Source organism: Streptopelia decaocto (genome assembly GCF_964273445.1).
Source record: "Streptopelia decaocto genome assembly, chromosome: 2".
NCBI lineage: Eukaryota > Metazoa > Chordata > Aves > Columbiformes > Columbidae > Streptopelia > Streptopelia decaocto.
This window is the reverse complement of record NC_138655.1, coordinates 101827794-101852300: the sequence shown is the minus strand read 5'-3', so window position 1 is coordinate 101852300 and position 24507 is coordinate 101827794. Positions and strand designations below refer to the sequence as shown.

Below are 24507 nucleotides of genomic sequence, written 5' to 3'. Positions count from 1 at the left end.
CGCCATGAATAACGAGCGGCGCGGAGCGGCGGGGAGCGTCGGCCCTCGCCAAATCCAGGTTTCGGTCACGGAGGCCTGGGCGGGCGGTGCGGGGGGCTGGGGGGCGCGGCGATGCTGGGGGGTGCGGCGGTGCCGAGGGTTTACAGGCACCTCTTAGAAATCAGCTGTAAGGGGTACGGCTCTGTGAGAGCTGCCTTTTGTTTCAAGAAAAAGGGGGGGGGGGTGGTGTTGCCTTGGCACCGGGAGCGGAGACACGGGCAAAGCTCGCGGAGAGTGTCCTTTTTTGGACTCCCGTCTACAATCCTGTCTGCTTTAGGTCTGACTGAAAGCCCCGACCATTGAGGAGGCGTTGCCTTTGCTTACACACGCACACACGCACGCAGGCAGGTTCAGGGCATGCCTTGGGACCAGCTTACAACTCACATGACAGCTGCATTTCCCAGGAAGATGGGGGGAAATGTGTAGGGCCACACGCACACGCTCGCGCCAGCTATCGCTCTCTCGCGCTCTTTCCCCCACCCCCCCCCCAGATGTTGCTCTCTGGCACAGGACTCGGTCCATGTGGTGCCCCAGCCTCGTGGATGTGCCTCCCACAACTATATCTTTTTTAAAGTGTTTTCTGAACTCTTAAACTTTTCCCTCCCTCCGTAAGAACGGTTTCCATTGCAATATCCTCACAAATCTAGGGAGAAAAAAAGAAAAACAAACAAAACCCAACAGCAAAACCTTATGTGGATTTTGCACAATGCATGTGTCTGTATTCTGCCACTGCAAATTCTGCCCCTGTTCTGCTTGGCTTATTTCATTCCCCCTGTTAACTTGGCTTAACTTTGATTGAGAAAATCTGAATTAGCAATGCCAAAATATGTGATCATCACTTCTGAAGCTCTCCTACAAGCTCATCCAGAAAGCAATGGTGAGGTGTATAGGTAGACATATATATGGTGTTTTGTTCATAGGAGCCTGCTCCTTGTGCAAAATAAAACCAAGAATGCTTGCAGATACTGGCTTATACAAATATATTCTGCCATAGGAATGGACAACTGCTCTGTTTTCAACTCCTTCGTCATTGACACTGAAGCTCACCTTTCCATAATTCATCAGCTGTCCATGTGTCTAAATGCAATTGGAAGAGTGGAAGGTACTGGCTCAAGGTACTGGCCATGATACTGTGAATCTTGAAAGCTGCACTTTTTACAAATCTGATCTTTTTAGATAATTCGAATAAATTATTCAGTTTGTTTTCTCTGTTCTTTATTTAGTAATGATATGCTTCAGATATCATCTTGAAAGGGGCACCATACATAGCAGGATAAAAATATCTGATTTGATGTATGAGAAATATGGTGTAAGAGTATATAGAGACTTTTCCTCAGAAAATTAAATAAAAGATGTGATGGAAGAGAGATTACCCGTGCTTAATGCTCTGATGGGTGACCGTACCAAGGCTTTTCAGCCTTCTTTTGTCCTCTTGCTCATTTTGTTAATTGACCAAAAGAGGTCGCAGGTTGTCAAGGATTGAATTAGAGATTCAATAAATCTATGAGAGCTCATCTACAAAGGAGGAATTGACATGCACAATATACTGCATGTTTGATTTCAGGATTGTGTTGTTGTTGTTGTTTTGACACTGTTGCAGGAAAGCTTGCTGTTACCTTTTTATTTTACTTTGGTTTTAATAACTTTATAGGTGACGAAGTCTGAAAATCTTTGGAATTGTCTGGCAGTATGTATCAGGAGAACTCAGATTAGGTCTACCAGACAGAGGCCTTCCTTTCTGCTCTAGCAGTAACATGGTAGGGTAGCACTGTACACTGTATATATATATGTATCTTTTTGGTTGGGGTGAGCTTTTACAGCATGCTGCTTTCAAAACTGCAAAAATAAAGCAGGGGAAATGCTGAGAGAAGATAAATAAAATGGGGCAAAGGGAATTAGGGGACAGAAGGAATGAAAGAGAGCAACCTTTTCCTTCACTACAGTTGTATACCCCTTACATTCAGTTCTAGATGATGGAGGGCAGAAGAGGAACAACTGAAAAGCTCTGTGCTTCAGAGAGTCTCACATCCTCCTCCTGTTACTCTAGAGAATGGAAGTGTAATTTTGTGGAAGAACAAATAGGATGTACTTTTTTTCCCCTTCCACTTTATCCTCCCGCCTCTTTCATAATCAGTGCTCTCTCTCTTCTCTGGTGCATTAGCCAAACTCATACCTTTTGTGTACTTGTTAATTGGTGGCTGTGTTTGCTACAGGGACAAAACATGGAAACTAGTGTTGAGGTAGCTCTACTTTCCACTACACGGTCACATTACATTTTGGAGCAATCCAGACTTTTTAGTGTACTCCCTTTGTACTGCGTATGGTTATACTGCCTAATATTGAACTCTCAAGAATGTGAGCTTCCTCACATAATGCCATTTTAATACCTGTGTAATTTTGCAGCTCTTTACCTTTTTTAGACCAAAAAAGCCCTTCACAGAAATCTAGAGATATATATCTCATCTTGGGTTCAGGGCTAAATCCACATTTGCCGAGCATCCTTTAATTTGGATCTCTCTGATCTTCTTTTTGCAGACTTTGGAGTTTTATGTTCAATAAATTTCTGAAGTCAGCAGAAAGTAGGATTTCTACAATATGTTCTTATTTTGCAGAGGAAGAATACTCAGTTTTACAATTAAGTCAGTTGATATGTGTACTTTAAACTTAAACACACTTTCTAGATCACTGTTTTCACAAAGGCACAGATTAAGATCTCAGCATTATTTGTTAGCTGTCTGTAAAAATATATTTTAATGAAAATTTCCTGCAGACTTGCTCCTGTCTTGGGGGCTAGACATGAACATCTCAGGTGTTTTCTGGCTCCCCTTCTTAAGTCAAGCATGCAGGCTTATAAAGTAGAAAACTGTGCTGGATTCCTCACAAATGCCACACTGTACTGCTTGTCTGAAGACGACAATCTGAATTCAGCATGACAGAACAAACGAGAACTGAATTTAGAAGCAGATAAAATTAGGAAACCAAAGGAGAAATACCAGGTCCTTTGTTGGGAAGCCAACTGAATTGAGACATTTTGCACATTAGCAAAGACTTTTCAGGATTTGTCCCTTTCTTTGCTACCAGAGGCATACATAATGAAAGGACATATATTGGTGGTGTTACAGAAACAGTTACCAAAAAATTCCCTTTACTAATTGAGACATCTTGTTAAGCAAAACAGAAGGGAAGGTAGCTGATAGATCTCGTATTACAAAGCTTATTCAGAGAGGTCTTAATCTCTTTTATATACTAGTTAGATATTATATAGTGTGTCATGGCAATAAAAATCGTATGGAATTTAAAGAGAACAGAGGGATTAGAGGGAGGAGGAAATGAAGAAAAAATTCTAGGGCTCACGACTTTTTCATAAGAAGATAAAGAGATTGCTGGTGGACCAGGTATTCTTCACACTCAAACCACAGCCAGCAATCTGGGTATTGTGCAAGTTCCAAAATGCACGTGTCATAAGAGGTAAAAGGAGAAATGCTGCTGCCTCAAAAGTGTAAAGGCTGCTGGGGCTAGATTTACTGACACACTTAAATTTCTGTCTGCAAGTTAAAAAAAAATCATATTCTACCTTAAAATTTCAGTAAAGTTATGAAGTAGAAATATAAGTGATTTTGTATTACTGGAAGCAGACTGCAGCTGAGACTATAGTGCATGGAGAACTGACTTTATGTGTATTTGATTTTGAATGAATATATTAAGTTTTAGGTCACTCTGTAAAGTACTGGGTCATTAACATATCTCATGTTAAGGTGGATTTACATACAATTAGGGTTGGAAGGCAAAAAGTATAAGAAAATATGTAGGAAATTTATTTCACATGAGCTAATCCTATTCACCAATTCCACCCCTTCCTGACATTATGTATTATAATATCTCACTATATTTATAAAGTATCATCTATATTACATATATTATAGAAAAAAAGGAAGTAATTTCAATGCTTGCAAATCTAGATGCCTTATTACCATGTGGCCTTCAGAAAAAGTCACAAAGAAAAGACACTCCTAAAAACTTAGCAGTCTACATGTTCACAGAATCACAGAATGTTAGAGATTGGAAGGAACCTCAAAAGATCACCTAGTCCAATCCCCCTGCTGGAGCAGGAACACTTAAATGAGGTTACACAGGAATGCATCCAGGTGGGTTTTAAATGTCTCCAGAGAGGAAGACTCCACAACCACCCTGGGCAGCCTGTTCCAGTGTTCTGTTACCCTCACTGAGAAGAAGTTTCTTCTCAAATTTAAGTGGAACCTCTTGTGTTCCAGTTTGAACCCATTACCCCTTGTCTTACCATTGGTTGTCACCGAGAAGAGCCTGGCTCCATCCTCCTGACACTCACCCTTTACATATTTAAAAACATTAATGAGGTCACCCCTCAGTTTCCTCTTCAAACTAAAGAGAGCCAGCTCCCTCAGCCTTTCCTCATAAGGGAGATGTTCCACTCCCTTCATCATCTTTGTTGCCCTGCACTGAACTCTCTCAAGCAGTTCCCTGTCCTTCTTGAACTGAGGGGCCCAGAACTGGACACAATATTCCAGATGTGGTCTCACCAGGGCAGAGTAGAGGGGAAGGAGAACCTCTCTGGACCTACTAACCACACCCCTTCTAATACCCCCCAGGATGCCATTGGCCTTCTTGGCCACAAGGGCACCGTGCTGGCTCATGGTCATGCTGCTGTCCACCAGGATCCCCAGGTCCCTTTCCCCTACACTGCTCTCTCACAGGTCATTCCCCAACTTATACTGGAACCTGGGGTTCTTCCTACCCAGATGCAAGACTCTACATTTGCCCTTGTTATATTTCATTAAATTTTTCCCCGCCCAACTCTCCAGCCTGTCCAGGTCTCACTGGATGGCAGCACAGCCTTCTGGCATGTCAGCCACTCCTCCCAGTTTTGTGTCATCAGCAGAGTTGCTGACAGTGCACTCTATTCCCTCATCCAAGTCATCGATGAATATACTGAATTATACCAGCCCCAGTACTGACCCTTGAGGCACTCCACTAGATACTGGCCTCCAACTAGACTCTGCCCCATTGACCATGACTCTCTGGCTTCTTCCCTTCAGCCAGTTCACAGTCCACCTCACTACCTGATCTTCCAGACTGCACTCCCTCAGTTCAGCTGTAAGGATGCTGTGGGAGACTGTGTCAAATGCTGTACTGAAGTCAAGGTAGACCACATCCACCACTCTGCCATCATCTATCCACCTCATTATGTCTTCATAAAAGGTGATGAGGTTGGTCAAGCACAACTTCCCCTTGGTGAAGCCATGTTGACTGCCCCTAATGACCCTCTTATCCTTGATATGCCTTGAGATGGCACCAAGAATAAGTTGTTCCATCACTTTCTCAGGGATGGAGGTGAGGCTGACCAGTCTGTAGTTGCCCGGGTCCTCCTTCTTGCCCTCTCTGAAGACTGGATTGACATATGCTTTCCTCCAGTCCTCAGGCACCTCTCCCATTTCCCAAGACTTGGCAAAGATGATGGAGAGTGGCCTAGCAATGACCTCAGCCAGCTCCCTCAGTACCTGCAGGTGCATCCCATCTGGACCCATGAATTTATGGATGTCCAGATTGCTTAATTGCTCCCTAACCCAGTCCTCATCAACTGAGGCTGACTCCTCCATTATCCTGACTTCCTCTGGGGCCTCTTCAATCAAGCAGGTCTCCTGGCTCCCTTCCTTGACTTCCTATGTGTTGGGATGCTCTGATCTTGAGGTTGGAAGAAGCAGTCCCTGAATGCTAACCAACTATCTTGGGCCCCTTTACCTTGAAGCAGCCTTGCCCATGGGATTTCCCCTTGCAATTGTTTGAAAAGGCCAAAGCTTGCCCTGCTGAAGTCTAGGGTTACAATTCTGCTTGCTATTCTGTTCCTGCCACATGAGATCCTGAACCCCACCATCTCATGGTCACTGCAACCAAGAGAGCCCTCAACCTTTACTGCTTCAACCAGATCCTCCTTGTTAGTGAGGATGAGATCCAGGAGTGCACCTCTCCTAGTCGGCTCCTCCACCATTTGCATTAGAAAGTTATCATCAATGCACTGGAGGAACCTCCTAGACTGTGGCTGGCTGGCTGAGTAGTCCTTCCAGCAAACATCAGGGAAATTAAAATCCCCCACAGCAACCAGGGCCTGTGACTGTGAGGTTGCTCTCAGCTGCCTGTAGAAGGCTTCATCAACTTCCTCACCCTGATCTGGTAGCCTGTAATAGACACCCACAACAGTATCACCCTGCCAGCCTGCCCCTTAATTCTCACCCATAGACTCTCAACTCACTCCTCATCTGTGCCTGGACAGTACTCAATACATTGTAGTTGCTCTCTCACCAATTTGTCAAATTGTCTGTCACAGACTGATGTTAAAGCTAAAAGCATATGCTGTGAGTTCTGTTGAGAAGTTTCCCCTTACCAAAAGCATGAAGTTTTCTGGGGCAGTCTGTGTGCAAAAGAAGATGGATAGTTGTAAATCCATTGTTTAAATTACCCAAGTTAAAATCACACGTCTGAACCTATTGCAGCTGAGAATGGCATGTCTAACATCCTATGTATAGCCCTAGCTACTGAGCCATTGATTATTAATTGGAAAAAATTGTCTTACCTTCTCTCCTTGCAACTCTACTTTTTTTTGTTTTGCTTTATCTTGGATCTCCGATTATGCATCTTAGTCCAATGTGTGGCAGCATGGGATACCCTAAGCCTCTTTAGCATCACAGGAATTAAGGTCCTTTCTTCTGTTGATCACACTGGCTAGGCTTCAGGTCTATATGAATCTCTGCTGTTATGGATCTCAACCGTCTGGGTGCTAATGACTAAGGAAGTGATAGGCTACGATCTTATAATAACCAGTTATTAAACACATAATTTTTACCAGTAACTCAGGTATGCAAATAAAATCAGGAAAAAGACATATTAATTACCATCTGCTCCCACTCTACTTCAGCTTACACACCTATTGCATTTCTTTAATTAAGATTTTAATCTCTTGGAAGACAGAAGTGTTCATACTTCCAGTTTCCTAAGTAATACATAATTTTGAGTACCTTAATGAAATGAATTATTAATAAAATCATTTTGATGTCCACCATGACAATGCTGACAGAGAGCAAGTAATAAGTAATTTCTGATAAGCAGATCCCTTTTAAACTATCTGAAATATCAATTCCAAATCACCAGTCTTCTTTTTTTTTCAATGTAAACTTATATTTTTAAGAAGACTTCATGAGTAGTATCGTTTTCTCAGACATACAGGGCAGGCTTTTCAATAAAAGATACCAGTTTGTAGATTCTGAAGCTTTAAGCACTTCAGGCCTGAAGTGCTAACAGGCCTGTTAGCTTTTCAGTCTGAAACCTATTTTCTTTACAATGGTATGCGACAAGAGTAGTGCAGGACCATTCACAGAATTATAAAGGAGCAAAATCACAGTCCAAAAATTGTAACTTCCTGTAGAAAAAATAGGTTTGCTATACTTATTAGGATTATTCTAGATACTTTAAAATGTATGAGAGTGTCTTAAGGGTAAGAGGTGCTTAATTGCTTGTTTCACAGGCAAGATTTGTTTGGTAGATGCTTTGTTGATTGCAAATATGTTGTCAGTGGGCATTTCAGCCTTTTCCCAAAGCAGAACGGGAATTAAAAAAACAAAGTATGGCTGAGTTTAATACTTGCAGGAAAATTTGAATGGCTCCACAACAATGAAGTATCTCTTGATGTCAGAAGACTGGTACAGTGCAGTAGTATCACTATGAGTGATCACATTCCAAATCCATCAAGTATAGTAGGAATCTCTATCATTTTTAGGAGCCATTAGTTAGGGTCTTTAGCTGAAGTACAGCTTTGTGCATAAATTTGGCCACTGGATGTGGAAACTGCAGAAGTGGATCCTCAGATCTGCTACAGACTGAAAGGAAGAATTTCCCAGGAACACAACAGAAAAACAATTGTTTGTATTTTGTTTGTTTGTTTGTTTTTAATATATTCACATTCTCTAGTCTGGGAAGCCTAGAGAAGAGAAGAGAAGAGAAGAGAAGAGAAGAGAAGAGAAGAGAAGAGAAGAGAAGAGAAGAGAAGAGAAGAGAAGAGAAGAGAAGAGAAGAGAAGAGAAGAGAAGAGAAGAGAAGAGAAGAGAAGAGAAGAGAAGAGAAGAGAAGAGAAGAGAAGAGGAGAAGAGAAACAGAAGAGAACAGAAATACATATTATGTATTTGATGACACATGCTTAGTATCTCATGCTGTCTGATGTTTGTTGTTGTTGTTCTGTTTTTCAAAATTCCATCTCCTGAGTGTTAGTCAGAAAATTATTGATGTTTTAAAAAAAATATTGTAAAAAGCTGGTTCCAAATTTCAACATAGTTATCTTTACACAAAGCCTATCTCTGCAATTCACAGGAGTGTTGTATGTCTTGGTTTTGGCTCTGAGCCACAAACTCTGTCAGTTCTTAGAATCTGGAAAGTCAAATCACAGCATACAAACAAACATTCTGCTTCTTCTGTGTACAGTAGTTTCTCAGAAGGATAAACGTCACAAGTGATGCTGGAAATATATGTACATCTCCTGTATATATGCAGGTGTGACCAGAAAACAAGGGGGCTAAATCAAATCCTGTTCCTGCTGCTGAAGTAATTGTCAAAATTCCTGACGAACTGGGGACATTTGGATCTGAACTAATGAGTGGCCCTTTGATCCATGTGCATAAATAGTCATTAAGCCTACCAGACTAGTCCAAAATACAGGCCCAAAGTTCACCCAGTGAAGAAACAGGAGCTTCTGTACTCACTGTTTCAACTTCCTGATCTGGTAACACTGCAATGAAATATTTATTCATGTAGATATTTATAGGCACTTGCAGTTAAAGCACAATCCATTGTAAATTTTCTGTTGTCTCTTAGAGGAAAAGGACTGTGGTCTGTATATTATTGAACATTATATTTAAAATACCTTGAAATTGTGGGCACTTGAGGCTCCCCTGCTGACTTTCAGGATGACAGAAAATGACCCCAGATTTTGCCAGGGGAGGTTTAGATTGGATATTATGAAAAATTCATTCACTGAAAGACCAAGCATTGGAACAGGCTGCCCAGGGAAGTGTTTGAGGCATCATCCCTGGAGGTGTTTAATAGATGTTTAGACACTTAAGGACATGGTTTAGTGGTGGACTTGGTAGTGTTAGGTTTATGGTTGGATTCTATGATCTTAAAGGTCTTTTCCAACCTAAATGGTTCTATGATCTTTAAAGAGATGTCATTGTGGAGCATGTCTCTACAAATGAAACACTACTAGCTGTCAGTTAAAGAAAATAATCACTCACAAGGAGTTAGTTTTAGGAAGACACTCTATGGGAGTCACATAATTTGTGGAATCCATTTCACCCTGTGCTCTCACTGGTTTAATTGTTCTTTCATAACATTGCTAAAAATTAAGAACAACTCCACTGGTATTAATGAAGTTAAACCAGGGAAAAATTGGCAGGAGGGGAAAGAGAATGAGTACCAGAGCTCACTTGGAAGTAAATTTGAGAAAATAACACTTCACAAGGAGATTAAGAGAATGAATACGTCTCTCCCCTCACTAGCTAGAAAATGTAAAGGACACTATGCATTATTATTAAATGTTGGTATTCCCAAGTACAACCTATTCAAGAAAGTGTTATGTATGAGATGGTGGGTTTGAATCCAGAATTTAACTCTGAAGGAAGGTGTCTTAGAAGCTTCCATTAGAAAACTAATAAATGATGGAGGAAAACTGACAGACTCTGATGTAACTTCTCACATTGCCCAGCAGTTTCTCCCCCTGCAAACAAGAAAACTCTCCCAGACTTGCAGAAACATGTCTACCCCTGTCATTACTGGCTGCTATATCTTATTGTCTTCTTCAGACTATTTCAGCCTTAAGAATCTTTGTTTATTTCAGCCAGATTGGTCAGAAGAATGGTTATTGCAATTTTTACTGAGATACATATAGTTTTAAATATTCACATATAGATTTATTATCATAGGAGGACATGGAAAGTGTTGTACTGACAAGGGTAATAGTCCTATTTCTGCATCTGTGTCCTTCCTATATGCATTTTGTACAATGTACAACTGTTTTCAGTCTACTAGAAAAGTGATTTCAAGCAGATGCTTCCTTAGAGTTCTGGGCCCATCCAAAATAAACTTCCTAGCAAGAGTTCTTATTTTTTCCAGACAGCAGCCAAAGACAAGCGCTGTCTCTTTCCATGTTCCCATTAAAAAGTGTACTCTTCATTTTAAACAACCTATTAATTGCCTTAAATTGCTTCTAGTTCATAAATCCATCTCTAAGGAAAACATCAGCATGACAATTACAGTCACTTTCTTCCATGGACTACATGTACCACTGCATATTTTATCCATAGTAATTTGAATAAAAAGATGCCCAACATGGTTTTGAAAGGAATAAGCCATAGCAGCATTTTATAATTAATACAAATGATAATTGGTCTACTGACAGATGACACTGCATCAGAAATTCTCAAACCCCAAACTACGAGAACAGTAAGTTCAAGAAAAAGCCTATCACAGTCTTGCTGTTGATAACACGTACCAACATACTGTAAGACTTCCACTAATACTGCCAGTTTCTTTTAGTATATACTCTCCCGTAAAACCTTCATTGTTCATTTATATTCTTAGCACTGCAAAAAATCAGCTTACCTTAGTGTAGTGCATCATTTTAAACTATTTTTCTTCTTTACTACTGAAGTTTTTGTTATTTAGTATTTTAAGTTAAGTCCACTTAAGAACTAACTTGCCTTATAACGGTCTACACTGAGATTTTGCTCAGATGAGACTCGATTACTTGAAAGCCACTTTAGAGAGAGACTGGGTCATATTTTCTAAGCTAGGCAAACTCTATATTAATCTAAGGATCTGAACCCAAAATATTCTTACAGAAATAGCATGCTACTATATATAGTAAAATAATAATTTTATCTAATAAAAATACCTATATGGATAAATGTATGTGTATATAGACATATATAACTATATTAAATTTGCTGTCAGAAAATGGGGGTCATGCAGTTATTCCCACATCTGTATGTGCGCCCAAAAGAAGGAACTCAATGGAATGCTTTTAAAACCTATATTTTTAATTGTTCTCAACTAGATATAAACAAAAAGTGAAAATACGCCTTAACAAAACTAGCAGTTTTGCTTTAATAATCCAACCAGTGGTCCAAAAGTATCTTTGACCAACAAACTAGAAGCTCAAAAATCTGGAAATTATTAAAGATATAAATAGCTCCCCTCTCCCCCCCCGCCCCGGGATGTTAAAAATATTAAAAACAATGGAGAATCATTTGAACTAAGTCATCTGCTGTCCTATGTTGTGGGATCTGCAAGATGTGGCAATAACAGATGATATAAAAACACTAAGTTCTTAGAAGAAACCTACATTTGGAATTAATTTGTTAAACTGTGAATTTTGCACTTTCAAAAGCAATAGCACCATGATTTTCAACAATGCATTAAAAGTTTGTTAGTAGTAGTAAGATGAAGGCAGTATTTTATGACTTTTGGAGACAGTATTTCCATATGGTGCAATACCTTTCATGCTGTTATGATATACTGTAATACTGATTGCTATGGTAACTGTGCCTACTCTCATTTATTGTATTATATGCATCTAAATAACATTCACCTTTAAATAGCAAAGATCAACTCCCAGAAATACTGTTCATACACTGCCATAGTTCAGTCCAGACTAGGGAGAGGCTTATGGCACTCCAAGGAAATGGGAGCTGTTTTGAACTTTGCATATAATTTAATTCCATTGTTATAAAAGACCAACAGCAAGCTGAAGCATAAGAAAGAAAATAATCATTGCATTACTCGCAATGGAAAATACTGTTAACACTGAATGAAACACAGCTGAAACTGCTGAGCATAGCAGTTACCCTTCTTTGGGTACACATTAGGAGTAGTTAAATTTCCTTATTCAACTAACTGTTGAAGCAATAGGGAGCCACCGCCCAAGACACAGGCCACATGCACGGCTGGTCAGATGCTTAGCTGTGTGGGTGGAGGGATTTCTCTGGGAGCTGAACACAAAAACAGGGGTTGGGCATTGCTGGAGTTGGGTTGTGCATGTGCTCAGAAGAGAAACAAGCAGCGTGAGCGCCACAGAAACAACAGGAAAGTACCAGAGACAGCCAGGGGAAATGCTCTAGATACAGTGAAAAATGGCCATTAAGGTCAATGGAAGGACAGAGTAATTCAAAATTATCTCTTCTGCTTCTTTTCAGGAGTGAATGTAAAAATCCAAAATAGTAAAAGACAAAGACATAGTTCGATGGGCCTTGGAAGTAAGAATCATCAGCCAGCCAGCTCAGTGTTTTTAATGTCTTAAAGACAGTATGCTTTTTTTTTTTTTTCTTCCCCAGAGCCAGGGCGTTTTTAAGGGATCTCCATAGGAGTTCAGCTACCTTTTATCAATTACTGATAATTAATTACAATTTTTTATAGCTCATCCATTAATCTGTTAAACATTTATGAAGTCAGCCCCCACAAAGCATCAGTGCTCAAACATTTATTTGATCAAGGATCAGACTTGGCTTGGTTAGGGCTAAGCTGTTCCTTTCCCTTTTCTACTTAGCCAATGAAAGTAGATCATTTTGAGCCTATGGCAGCACATCAAGGTTTCTAAAAATATAATGATACTTAGAAAAGATTTCAGATCAAATCTACACTGCTCTGAAGTTCAAGCAAGTTAGTGGTTTTAGACTAAGTATTGAAAGAAGAATATGTAATAAATTGAGGTGATTGAACAGTTTTATGGCCAAGTTACATGAGGATCTTTCACCTTGAGTTGGCCAAGTAAGATTCAATTTTAAACAATCTCTCTGCTGCCTAAATGTATCAATAGCTGGCAAAGCAATGAATTATTTGGAAATTCTTAAATGTTAATGCCACTTGTGTGATACATTTTGAATCTGATAATGGCTGTTAGACTTTGGATATGACTGCAAGTGGCACTTCTGGAAAGAATTAGAATTGTTTGTTAAGAAACCTTGGACTTACAGCTATATGTTCAGATGAAATTAGCTAGTCACCCTCACCACCTACAGTATGTTTGGAAGTACTATCCTACAAATGAATAACAGTGAAAACCCAGCATGTACTGTTTATGCCAGATTATTTGTAATCAATGTAGTAAGGATTGGAGGGATGGGACACCTCTTCTATGAGGAAAGGCTGAAAGAGTTGGGGTTGCTCAGCCTGCAGAAGGCTCCAGGGAGACCATACTGCAGCCTTTCAGTATTTAGAAGGAGCCTATAAGAAAGATGGGGACAGACAAAAGTAAAAAAAAAAAATAAAAATAAAAAAAAAATAAAATAAAAAAATAGCAGGGCCTGTTGTGATAGGACAAGGGGTAACCGTTTTCAACTAAAAGAGGAGAGATTCAGGCTAGACATGAGGAAGAAATTTTATACAATGAAGGCAGTAAAACACTGAAAAAAGGTTGCCCAGAATGGTGGTAGATGTCCCATCCTTGGAGACATTCAAGGCCAGGCTGGATGGAGCTCTGAGCAACCTGTTCTAGTTGAAGATGTCCCTGATCATTGCAGGGGAGTTGGACTAGATGACCTTTGAAGGTCCCTTCCAACCCAAACTGTTCTGATTCTATGATAAAGATGAAACTGTCACAGTTTCTTTGTCCATGTGTTCTTTTCAACAGGAGATGTAAAATGGCACTTGCAAAATTCTCTTATTTTTGCTGTATTGTTGCTGTCATCACGAGCTCCAGAGCTCCTGCCCACAAACATCATTACAAAAAGACAATTCACTCCACACACGTTGTTATGGTACTTGCACCAAAATTTGGACCATCATGTATTTTATTCACAGTTGTATAATCTTAAGCATAGGATTATTTTCAGAAGAGTCTACCATGACTTCCATATTGGCAAGAGAGATTTAAAAGCAGAGCATTTCATTCAATCTAATCTTAACATCCTAGTTAGACAATATGGTAATACTGCTATCATTATTATTTCTATAACAATAACAGAAAGTTTTGAAGTAGGACCACGCATCCTGGTTGTGTGGCTACATGTACAAAAATAAGAAAAGCGAGTCCTTGCCATGGGCATCCTACAAGTAACAGAAAGAACAGAATGAAAGAGGTTGCCTGATACACTGCATTCTGATTTAGAGTCCCCCAAACTCCAAATCAGAGCGTAGATTTTACGTACAGTTGTACGAAGATTTTTTTACCTATATAAAACATTCACTTATTCCTTGGCAAAACCTTGTTTCTATGCCTACAGAGCAGTTTGTCAGCTGCTCAGAAGCACAAATGCAACTCTTCACACTGCAAAATGGATCAGTGAAATGATTGTGCTCAATTAAATAGGGGCCATCAGACTATCTAGTCAATCAACTTCAGGCAAAGCAGCTATCCCATTTACTGTGTGGTCTGCAATTGCTTCCAGAAGCACAGCTGTGGGGGAAGAAAACTGTGGTGCTTGGGGTGCTGGGGTAGGAACTTAATAAAGAGGCTTTGCTGCCAGAAGAGCTGCAATATTAAACTGCACCTTCAGTTTGCAAATATAATATATAGATATGTATATGTATGTATGTGTATATATATTAAAAACCCAAACAAACAACAAACCCAAACAAAAATGCAAAACAACAAACAAAAAAACACACAGAAAAAAAATTTTCTGCTAGTGTGGTTACACTAGCTCTCTCAAAGACTTAACCTGAATTGACAAAAGCTGCCTTCTGTTAGCATGGCTGTGACCAGACCACGGGTTCTCCTTAACAAAACTGTGTCAGCCATGACGTGTGAAATTTTTCCGTTCAACAAAAATAGTGTCTTCTTACACTAGCACAGTGTCGTAGGCTAACTCCTGTTTGCTTTGACAGGCATAAACCTATATCATTTGATGGCATCATGGAGCCATACGGGGAACGAGTTGCTGGTCAACAAGGTTCAGATTTTAGTTAAAAAACATCTATGTAGCGAAAAGCTGACTGGCATCTTTGTTGGCATATCATAGCACTGAACAAACACTGCATGCATACAGTAAGTTTTTTCTCACTCTTGCTGTCATTTCACGTTAAAGACAAGGACATTTAGTAGTGCAGAGCTCCTGCCATATGTTGTACTTGTCCTGTACTACCAATATCCCAACTTTCTACCAGATCCTTCCTGTCTCACCCAGGCATGAGTGCTGTGGTGGTCCCTTTTCTAAAGGCAAGAGTCTCCACCAATAGTCTCAACCATTTCAACTTATGAAGTAGGGTGTATGTGCTTTATTAACGTAATAAAATAACAAAAACAAACAAACAAACAAAAACAACAGCAAAACTAGAGCAATTGCTTCTGTAGCACCATTATTCCTGGAACCACACAGAGGACTGCAACAGTGGGGTTACAGGGCTTGTGCCTCCTTGGGAGCTGAGGTGCTAAGCAATAAGAAAGACAAAAAAGAGGAGCACCAATAAGGCTGGCAGGATACTACACTCCTTCCTTGTGCTACAGTCAGTGACGGTCTCACTTCACTACTTAACAGGAAGGGCTTGTTACTGAGGTTCAAAACCAATTCTTACTGACCTTAAAGAATCAAGAGAACTGGCCTCTGGCATGAAGTGAAAACTCCTAGGATGTTTGTAATACCTGTGCTCTTTCAAAACTAAATATCCTGCACCTGTCCCTAGAGAAACAGAGTTTCCCAGCATCTTTGTGTCACAAAAGGTGATTCAGTCTCTTAGCTACAGGTGTGCTAGTAAGTAAAACAGGCCTAGAAACATTTTCTGGCCTTGAGTCTAACTACTATGACAAGACTTAAATTTGCAGTGCTAAGCTCTCCTATCTCTTAAAACAGAGTAGCGACATCCAGGCTGCCCAATATGTCTCCTTCAGGCCACTGCACAACCACAGAGCCTCACTGGGATTAGTTTCAGGGATGGTCCCAGTGGACAATTGCCTCACTGCCTCAGACAGGAGGGAGACCAGCAAGTGCTTTGTGTGTGGGTGTTTCAGGCTGCCCAGGCTTTGTTTGGGGGGAATGACAATCAGCTTGTTCCACAGCCCTTACTAACAATTTGGCAGTATCAAACACCGCAGGACAAGGCTTCTACTTGTGAACTGTCTCTGTTTAGTTTAACAGTATAAACACAGACTTGAGTCTTCTGCATGCAAAAGGGTTACATGGGTTCAAGGGCAGATTGGACAAGTACTTGGAAGATAGGTCTACTGAGAGCTGCTAAATAGCCAAACCACATCAGCTACAGAAAATCCTCTGAGCTAAAACCAGCGAAGTATTAGGAGAGACTGTTCTATGTGTCATATATGGTCATCCTGTTCTTGCTTTTTCATGGGAATCAGCTCAATGGTTGGTCTTAGAAACCAGATAGATGGACCTTTGGTCCATACCGCTAAAGGTATTCTTATGCTCTCAGGAGTCACAGAAGCTGTGAGTGCAGCAGTGAACTCAATTGTCTGAGAGATTCTATGTGTGTGCTTTTGCTATCTATTTTTTTTTTTTTTTAAGACCTCCTCCTCCTCCTCTCTGAGGATACCATGGAATGGCAGGAAAGCCATCTCCAGCAGTGGTCTCAGAAGGAGATGACCAGAGCAGAGAACTTTATACTCAACTGCAGCGAGGTGTCCAAAATTTGAGCCTGAGTTTCCTACACATTTATTAGGTAGAGAGTATATCAGTGTTTTACTTGCTTGCAATAAAAGCTTTCCTTTTCAAAATGCCTGATAAAATAACTTGAGATTAAGAAAAGACAGGGAATTAAATGCTTTGGCAGCACTGGAAACATAATATGAAAGTGGAGTGAGTGGAAAAATGAGAATCCACTTGAAAAATTTGATTTTTTAGCGGTTTTATTTAATTTACTCTTGTCAAAATGTTATTATTCCAGTCATTTCCCAAATTAAAATCCAATAACTGGCTATATAATAACACAAGATTTGTGCACCTTTCCTGCTTTGGTAGTGCTCCTTTCTCCCTGAAGAGGTAAAATGAATCCCAGGGTAAAGAACAGCAGCGGTATTGCCAGGCTCCGGGTGCTTTCTGTCTCTGAAGTGACAGTGTGACACAGAAGGCCTTTGGGTACGCCACGGCAGAGCGGGAACGGGCGGGAACGGTGCGGGCCCGGCCCGATCCCATCGGCTCGGCGCCGGCACACCAGGGGCCTGACCTTCCCCTTTTGTCCCCTTGTTCCGCTCTCGGGAGGCGGCTGGGAGCGGCGCCATCCACCCGGGTCAGCCTGAGGTAAGACTGACCTGCCCCCACGGCGCCGCCGCCGCCCGCATCCCGGGGCAGGGCGGCGCCGGGGGAGCCCCGGGGATGGCCCGGGCAGAGGGACACAGGGGGCAGCCGCCACCGCCTTGCGGCCACCACCATGCTCGCTGGTGTCCCCTGTGGTTCATCTCTGCCCCTCTCCACAGTTCACCCATAAACCTAGTGGCCTCTTCACTGAGGTGATTGTTAATTAATTTGATCCAGCAGAGAGCAGCCAGCGCGTGTCTTGCCACATGCACAACTTACTTTAATCCACTTTGCAGTTGTGACATGGAAGGGAGCAGCTTTCTTCCCGAAATTGGTGCTGCACCTGGCCGTATTTTGAGCTGTGGTATGACTTTCATGCCAAGGCACGTGATTTTTCTGGATGTATTTTTTAGCTTGAAAAGCCCTGATTTATCTTCCCTTTGGAGCACTGGAAGCCTTTTACTCTAAATGGAGCTACTCTTGATTTATAACCTGACCTTGGATGAAGAGGAGCAAGGCTGCACACTGCCTTTCAGCAATCATTCTGGTGGTCCTGTAGGTGCAGTGTGCATTCACTTGCAGGCTTCACAAAGCATTCCCTTTTTATTTTTATTTTTTCTCTGAGACCAGAGAGCTATTTATGAATGGCGATAAAAAAAAGCTGAGGTTTTGTGGGAAAATTTGAGAACACTTTTGTTCTTCAAGTCACTGTTAATCTTGATACAAAGTAAATATCAATGTGCAAATGAGCAGTCCTAGAAGGTATATCAATACTTGTCCTTTGTATGTTAGTGCTTATCTGGACACAAAATTAAGTGAATGATAGTCACTCAATTGACCACAGAAAGCTGAAGGTCTGACTGTGTCATGCTGCTTGGAAGCTGTGTGTCCAGAGGCTCAACATACTTCTAGCCTGAAATATGTCCCACAAAGCCATTCGCCCCTGGGGATGGGAGTAATAAAACTAATAACAAAGTACTTGTAAGAGATCAATTTGGACTGTGTACGGTGGGTTTTGGACACTTGTCTGGAGCTGCTACTTAGGTTTCAGAGAATGACATTAATGCAGCACCTGGAAGAATGGTGGTAGAGTTTGAAAAAAAAGCTCTGAAGGTAAGGGCTAGAAATTTCAGGGCTTAATACAAAGATATTAAAAAACATGAGTGAGGTATGTTGCACAGAGCCCGGTTTGCCATTACCTAGGAAAGTGTGTGCAAGGTAAAGTATAAATTACACCATTGGAATAGTTACATCAACTAGAATATGAAACTAGAGTTCCTAAACTGCTGCTGAGATGGAGCCTGTCTTCTGCTTTATGCAGATGGACAGCACACCTTCTTCATTATTTGGTTTGCAAAATGTTCCTAATATATAACTTTTTCTGTTGCTGCCTCCCTGACTGACTGTACTTCTCCCTGGAAGGAGCAGAATGCAGGCGGCGTTCATTTTCCCAAACTGCATACATGATGCTTCTGCTGATGACAAAGTGGCAACAATAAAGTATAACTATAGACACAAAAGTGTGCTACTGTATGCTACTACATGTGGTGGGATGGGTCCTGTAAGTGTAGTGTTGTAATGGAGGGATACAAACTGTTTAGGCCAGGAAGATAAGGAGGGTGAGTTTCACTTTACATGAGAGAGCAGCTGGAGTGCATGGACCTCTGTCTGGGGATGGATGATGAACCAACTGAGAGCCCTCATTGGGGATGTGAAGCTGGAAGGCAGCCTTGGATGCAGTGATCATGAGATGCTGGAGTTCAGACCCTGAGAGGATGAAGCAGGGCAAAAAGCAAGATCGCAGGGCAAAAACCAAGATCACAGTGCTGGATTTCAGGAGAGCAGGCTTTGGCCTCTTCAGGAATCTGCTTGGTGCAGTTCTGTGGGATAAGGGCTTGGAGGGAAGAGGGGCCAAAGGAAGCTAGTTAATGTTCAAGGGTCACCTCCTACAAGCTCAAGAGTAGTCCATGCTAGCAAGCAGGAAGTCAAGAAAGGAAGCCTGCGTGTATTAACATGATGCTTCTGACAAAACTCAAAAAAATAAAAGGAAATACACAGAAGATCAAACCAGGGACAGGTAACCTGGGAGGAATACGGAGACACTGTCCAGGCATGCAGAAGTGTGGTTAGGAAAGTCAGAGACAAAGTGGGACTGGATCTGGCTGGGGATGTCAAAAGCAACAAGAAAAGGTTATGTAAGTACATAGATGACAAAAGGAAGACTAGGGAAAATGTGGGCCCATTGATGAATGGGACAGAGGACCTGATTACATAGGACATGGAAAAGGCTGAGATACTCAGTGCTGCCTTTGGATCTGTCTTTGTTATGAAGACTGGTCTTCAGGAATTCCAGGGCCCAGAGACCAAGGGGAAAGACTGAAGCAAGGAAGACTTACTCTTGGTGAAAGAAGATCAGGTCTGAGAATACTTAAGCAAACTGGACATGTGTGTCCGTGGACCCTTATGGAAAGCATGCACAAGCATTGAGGGAGCTGACTTTGTCATTGTGAAGCCACTCTCAGTAATCTTTGATTGATTGCGGCAATTGTGAGAGGTGTCTGAGTGCTGGAAAAAAGTATATATAACTCCTATCCTCACGAAAGGTGAGCAAGCAGACCCAAGGAATTACAAGCCAGTCAGTCTCACCTCGAACTCTAGGAAGGTGATGGAGCAGCTGATCCTGGAAACCATTTCCAGGCCCATGAAGGACAAAAAACTTGTTAGGAATAGTCAGCATGGCTTCACCAAAGACAAGTCATGCTTGACCAACCTGATAATCTTCTACAATGAAATGGCTGGCCTGGTAGATGAAGTGAAAGCAGTGTGTATTTTCCACCTGGATTCAGTAAGGCTTTCAAAACTGTCTCCCTTATTATCCTCATAGAAAAGCTGTGGGAGTATGGGTTGGATTAGCAGCCAGTGAGTGAGATTAAATACTGTGTGAATGGCCAGGCCCAGAGCATGGTGATTAGAGGCTTGAAGTCCAGTTGGAGGGCAGTAACTAGCAGTGTACCCAGAGGTCCATACTGAGTCCAGTCCTGTTTAGCAACTTCATTAATGACTTCAATCATGTCGCAAAATGCTTGCTGAGGACACAAAACTGGAAGGAGTGTCTGATACACCAGAGGGTTTTGCTGCCGTGGAGGGGGACCCTTACAAGCTGGAAAAATTGGCTGACAAGGACCTCATGAAATTCGACAAGGAGAAGAGGAAAGTCCAGCGTCTGGTGAGGAACAACCCCATGCACCCGTGGGGATCACCCAGCTGGAAAGGACCTTTATAGAAAAGGACCTGGGGCTCATGGTGGACACCAAGTTGGACATGAGCTGGTGATGTATGCTTGTGGCAAAGAAAGCTAATGGTATCCTGGGCTGTCTTAGGCCAAGTAGTGCCAGTAGGTTGAGGGAGGTGATCCATCCCTTCTACTCAGTACTGGTGAGGCCACACTGTGTCCAGTTGTGGGCTCCATACCGGAAAGAGTCCGGCAAAGTCCCACAAAGATGATGAAGGAACTGGAGCATCTCTCCTATGAGGAAAGTCTGAGAGAGCTGGAACTGTTCAACCTGGAGAACAGAAGGCTCGGAGGGAATCTTATCCATGTATATAAATATCTGAAGTGACAGTGCAAAGAGATTGGAGCAAGACTCCAAGAAACCAGGCTCAGTGGTGCCCAGTGGCAGAACCAGAGGCAATGGGCACTAACTGAAACACAGGAGGTTTCCTCTGAGTATCAGGAAACATATTTTTGCTGCAAGAGTGACTGAACACTGGCACAGGTTGCCCAGAAGATTATGGAATCTCTCTTCTTGGAGAGAAGAGAGATTTGTAGCCTCATCTAGGTGTTCCTGCTCCGGCAGGGGGATTGGACTAGATGATCTTTAGAGGTCCCTTCTAATCCCTAACATTCTGTGATTCTGTGAAATATTAAAAAGCCATGTGGACATGGTCCTGGGCAACCAGCTCTAGGTGGTCCTGCTTGAGCAGGAAGCTTGAATCAAATGACCTCCAGAGGTTCCTTCCAACCTCTGCCATTCTGTGACCTCTCTGAACTTCCTGGTCGACACTAGGGGCAGATGTCTTCTGAAAACAGCTATTTTCCATATGAACTGTTAGCCTTTATAGTCTCCCTCTGAAAACAAAATTCTAATTGTATTATTTTCCATGGTTAGTAACAGTAAGTAGCATTTTTTTTTCTTCTGAACATACATTCATTCTATGACAAATCATCAACAGTTTTTCATTGTCTTCCCTTCACACTTCCTTAATTCCAGTGCCATCTGGACCAAAGTATTCACATAATTCCTCTCTTATCCTGCACGGAACCCTTCTGGCCTATACATGAAAGGTATATGCTTTACTCCATACCATACCTGTTTCCTTTGTTAAATCTAATCTAAGTAAATTGATTCCAGCATATCTTTAACCCGTGTGTGACACTTTCATCAAAACTAAAGACTGCCAGCTGCGACTATTCTCATCTGTCAGACTGAATCAAAGAAAGCATAGCACTTCCATGGGCCAGACCACTATTTAATGTCTACAGAGAACAATAAATTACAAATCACCTTTATTAATTTGGAAGGCAAGACATTTAACTCATCTTTGAGTCATATATGAAATGTATGGTTTTCAAAACATTAAATAAAACAGAACAGATACATACCAAGCCTCAGAAGCCACTTAGAGGAGAGAGTGTAAACAGGTAAAGTATTATAGATACATATTAGCTCTGACAGCCCAGGAGGTATGCAAAGCAGAGAGATACTCAAGGAGTTAACCAACCAATTAAAGGATACTATGCCAAGATAATCTGATTGAAAGATGTACACGTGTATATATTACTATCTCCAACCTACATTCCACATTCTTTATGTGAAGGTATTGAAATGAATTGAATTTTGAATTGAATTTAAAATTACTGAAAGAGGAGGAATATTTCCATCTCTTTTAGGAGTGTAATAGGGTGTGAAGGGAATGTCTAATTTTTTATCTGCTCTGTAGCTGGCAGAAGAATGCAGATTTATTGATTATAATTAAAACAAAAAAAGAAATTATTCTCTTTACTCAACTTTGTTGGTGACATACCCAGTCCAACTGGTAGATAATACTAAGGCACTTGCTATGAGCAGTCTTTAAATAAATAGCTAGCTCTTGGTTTTCTAGTAGGTTTTTAAGCATTAGTTGAAACATTACTATAGTGGTAGAGGGATTATATTAGCAGTGTTCTGATTTTGCACCATTTTTATATGGCAATAACTCCACTAACTCAAGTGCTGTATTTAGAGAGGATAGACGTGGAGGTGTATTTCTTAGGAGAAAAAAAGCGGTATTAAATACAATCCCAAGTTCCATTAGAAATATTTGATTTATGACAATAAATGTATTGTATTGTATTGTATTTTCAGTTGGCAAGTTATTTGCCATTTTTGGGTACAGGTCTACCAGCTGAGTTAATTAGGATGAGCTGATGTGGAAGTTTACATTAGCGATTGGCAACTTTCTTCCTTACTGTTTTCTTTGGAACACTAAAAAGGAAAAGGAGAAGATAGGCTTTTTTTCCTATGATTTATATGTGAAATTTCTAGGGTGTGGAAAAGCCACAGAAAGGTCTTGAAATTTCAAAATAAAGCAAGTAGCACGATGTAATGTGTTTTACAAATTGTAATGTAAACCACACATAAACATAAGGAGGATTTTAAAAAATATGTTCCTTGGCTGTGAATTTAGGGAACACTTAGAGTCAAACTGGGGCTAGAATAGGAATGTTTTTGTCTCCTCTCAAATAAACAAATTGTTTATTGTATTGAAAATGGACAGTAGAACTTATGCAGCCATTTTGTTGGGTAAAGAGTCAAAAATGGGAATGTCTAGCTGTCTCTAGTTAGTTTTTTCCTCTTATCTCTTTCAGACATCCTATACTTTCTTAGGCAATCTTCTGCAAATGTAGACCTGAACGTTCTGCCATTGTTGCCCATCCTCCCACGGGCTGGTGGGATTCCAGCCGATTCCCACCCACGTGATGCTAAACCTGTTGGTCAATGGTTGGTGAGTAACAGTTGCTCTTTTTCTACCTGGAGGCATTAGATGGCAAAGCTTAAATCCCTCCCATCTTAATCTGTGAAGCAGTAGGTTTTACAGTCGATTCCCTGTTCTTACAAATCCCCAAAGCATTTGCAATTCAATAGCCAAAAACTTAGAAACAAATGTAAATGAGCCTTATTAGTCATAGGTGCTTAAAACACTATATTTGTTTTCCAAGGGAAAGAAAACAGCTTCCTAGACATTTAGCATGAATTAACATTATAATTTTGTGAAAACTTATTTTTAAATTCCTAAGTGTTTATTTGCTGAAGTCACGCAAAGCCAGTGTGCATTTCTAAAACTTGATAATACTTTTGCTTCCCTATATTTCAGTTTTGGCATTATAAATTTGTTTTAATTAACCTTTGCTCCTAATTCTGAAAATTCAACCATTAAAATCTGAGAATGACACAGAGAGAAAGATGGATACTTGCATAAGGATACCTAAACAGTATGAAACTATTTTTCTCTACCTTTGCTGGATAAAACTGAAATAGAAGTAAGTCCAGGAATTTAATTGAATATAATAATTATCAAGGTAACTCAACTACATAGTTAAAAACATATTACTGACCTATCAAAGATCAATCTTACAGCCATATTGGTTCTCAAGAAAACTGAAACCAGTTAATATGGTCACTGAAAATCATTCTGCAGAGAGGTTTTTTTATGGAAAAAAATCCCACAGAGTACCTTTAAGATTTAAACCATTTGTATTAGCAAAACAGGAGAACTTACTCTTTGATAACTAAAGCATTTGTTTTTTCTTCACAGATTTGTATTTTGGCTCACTAAAACTCTACGCTTCCTGCAAGTGTAGCAATAAAACCAGTGTTTTCATAGGTTTCAAGAGTCATCATTCATTCTTTAGCTAGTCACTCATATGGATTGGCTGGACAGGTCATATTGTTCATATATGCTGATTAACAGCTACTGTCAAGTACTTCGTTATGGCTGAATTTCACCTTCAGACACTGAAACTTTTAATTTCTTTTTTCTTTTTTTTGGATAGCTACCTTACTTTCAAATTGGGTGGAAAATATCCATTATTACCATTTTGCATTTGTTGTAAAAATTATTTGAGGGAATTTGTTGGACAGATGATTGTAGCTTTTAGCGACCCTCTAAT

General features: G+C 40.7%; 1 long non-coding RNA gene across 1 annotated transcript; it reads left to right on the top strand.

Moving 5' to 3' along the window:
• The first annotated feature begins 5 nt into the window (after window positions 1–5).
• Window positions 6–24340, top strand: LOC309436009. Its single transcript, XR_014183263.1, has 3 exons — window positions 6–58; window positions 23206–23342; window positions 24153–24340. It is a non-coding gene; the product is annotated as an uncharacterized lncRNA (long non-coding RNA).
• Window positions 24341–24507: the final 167 nt, after the last annotated feature.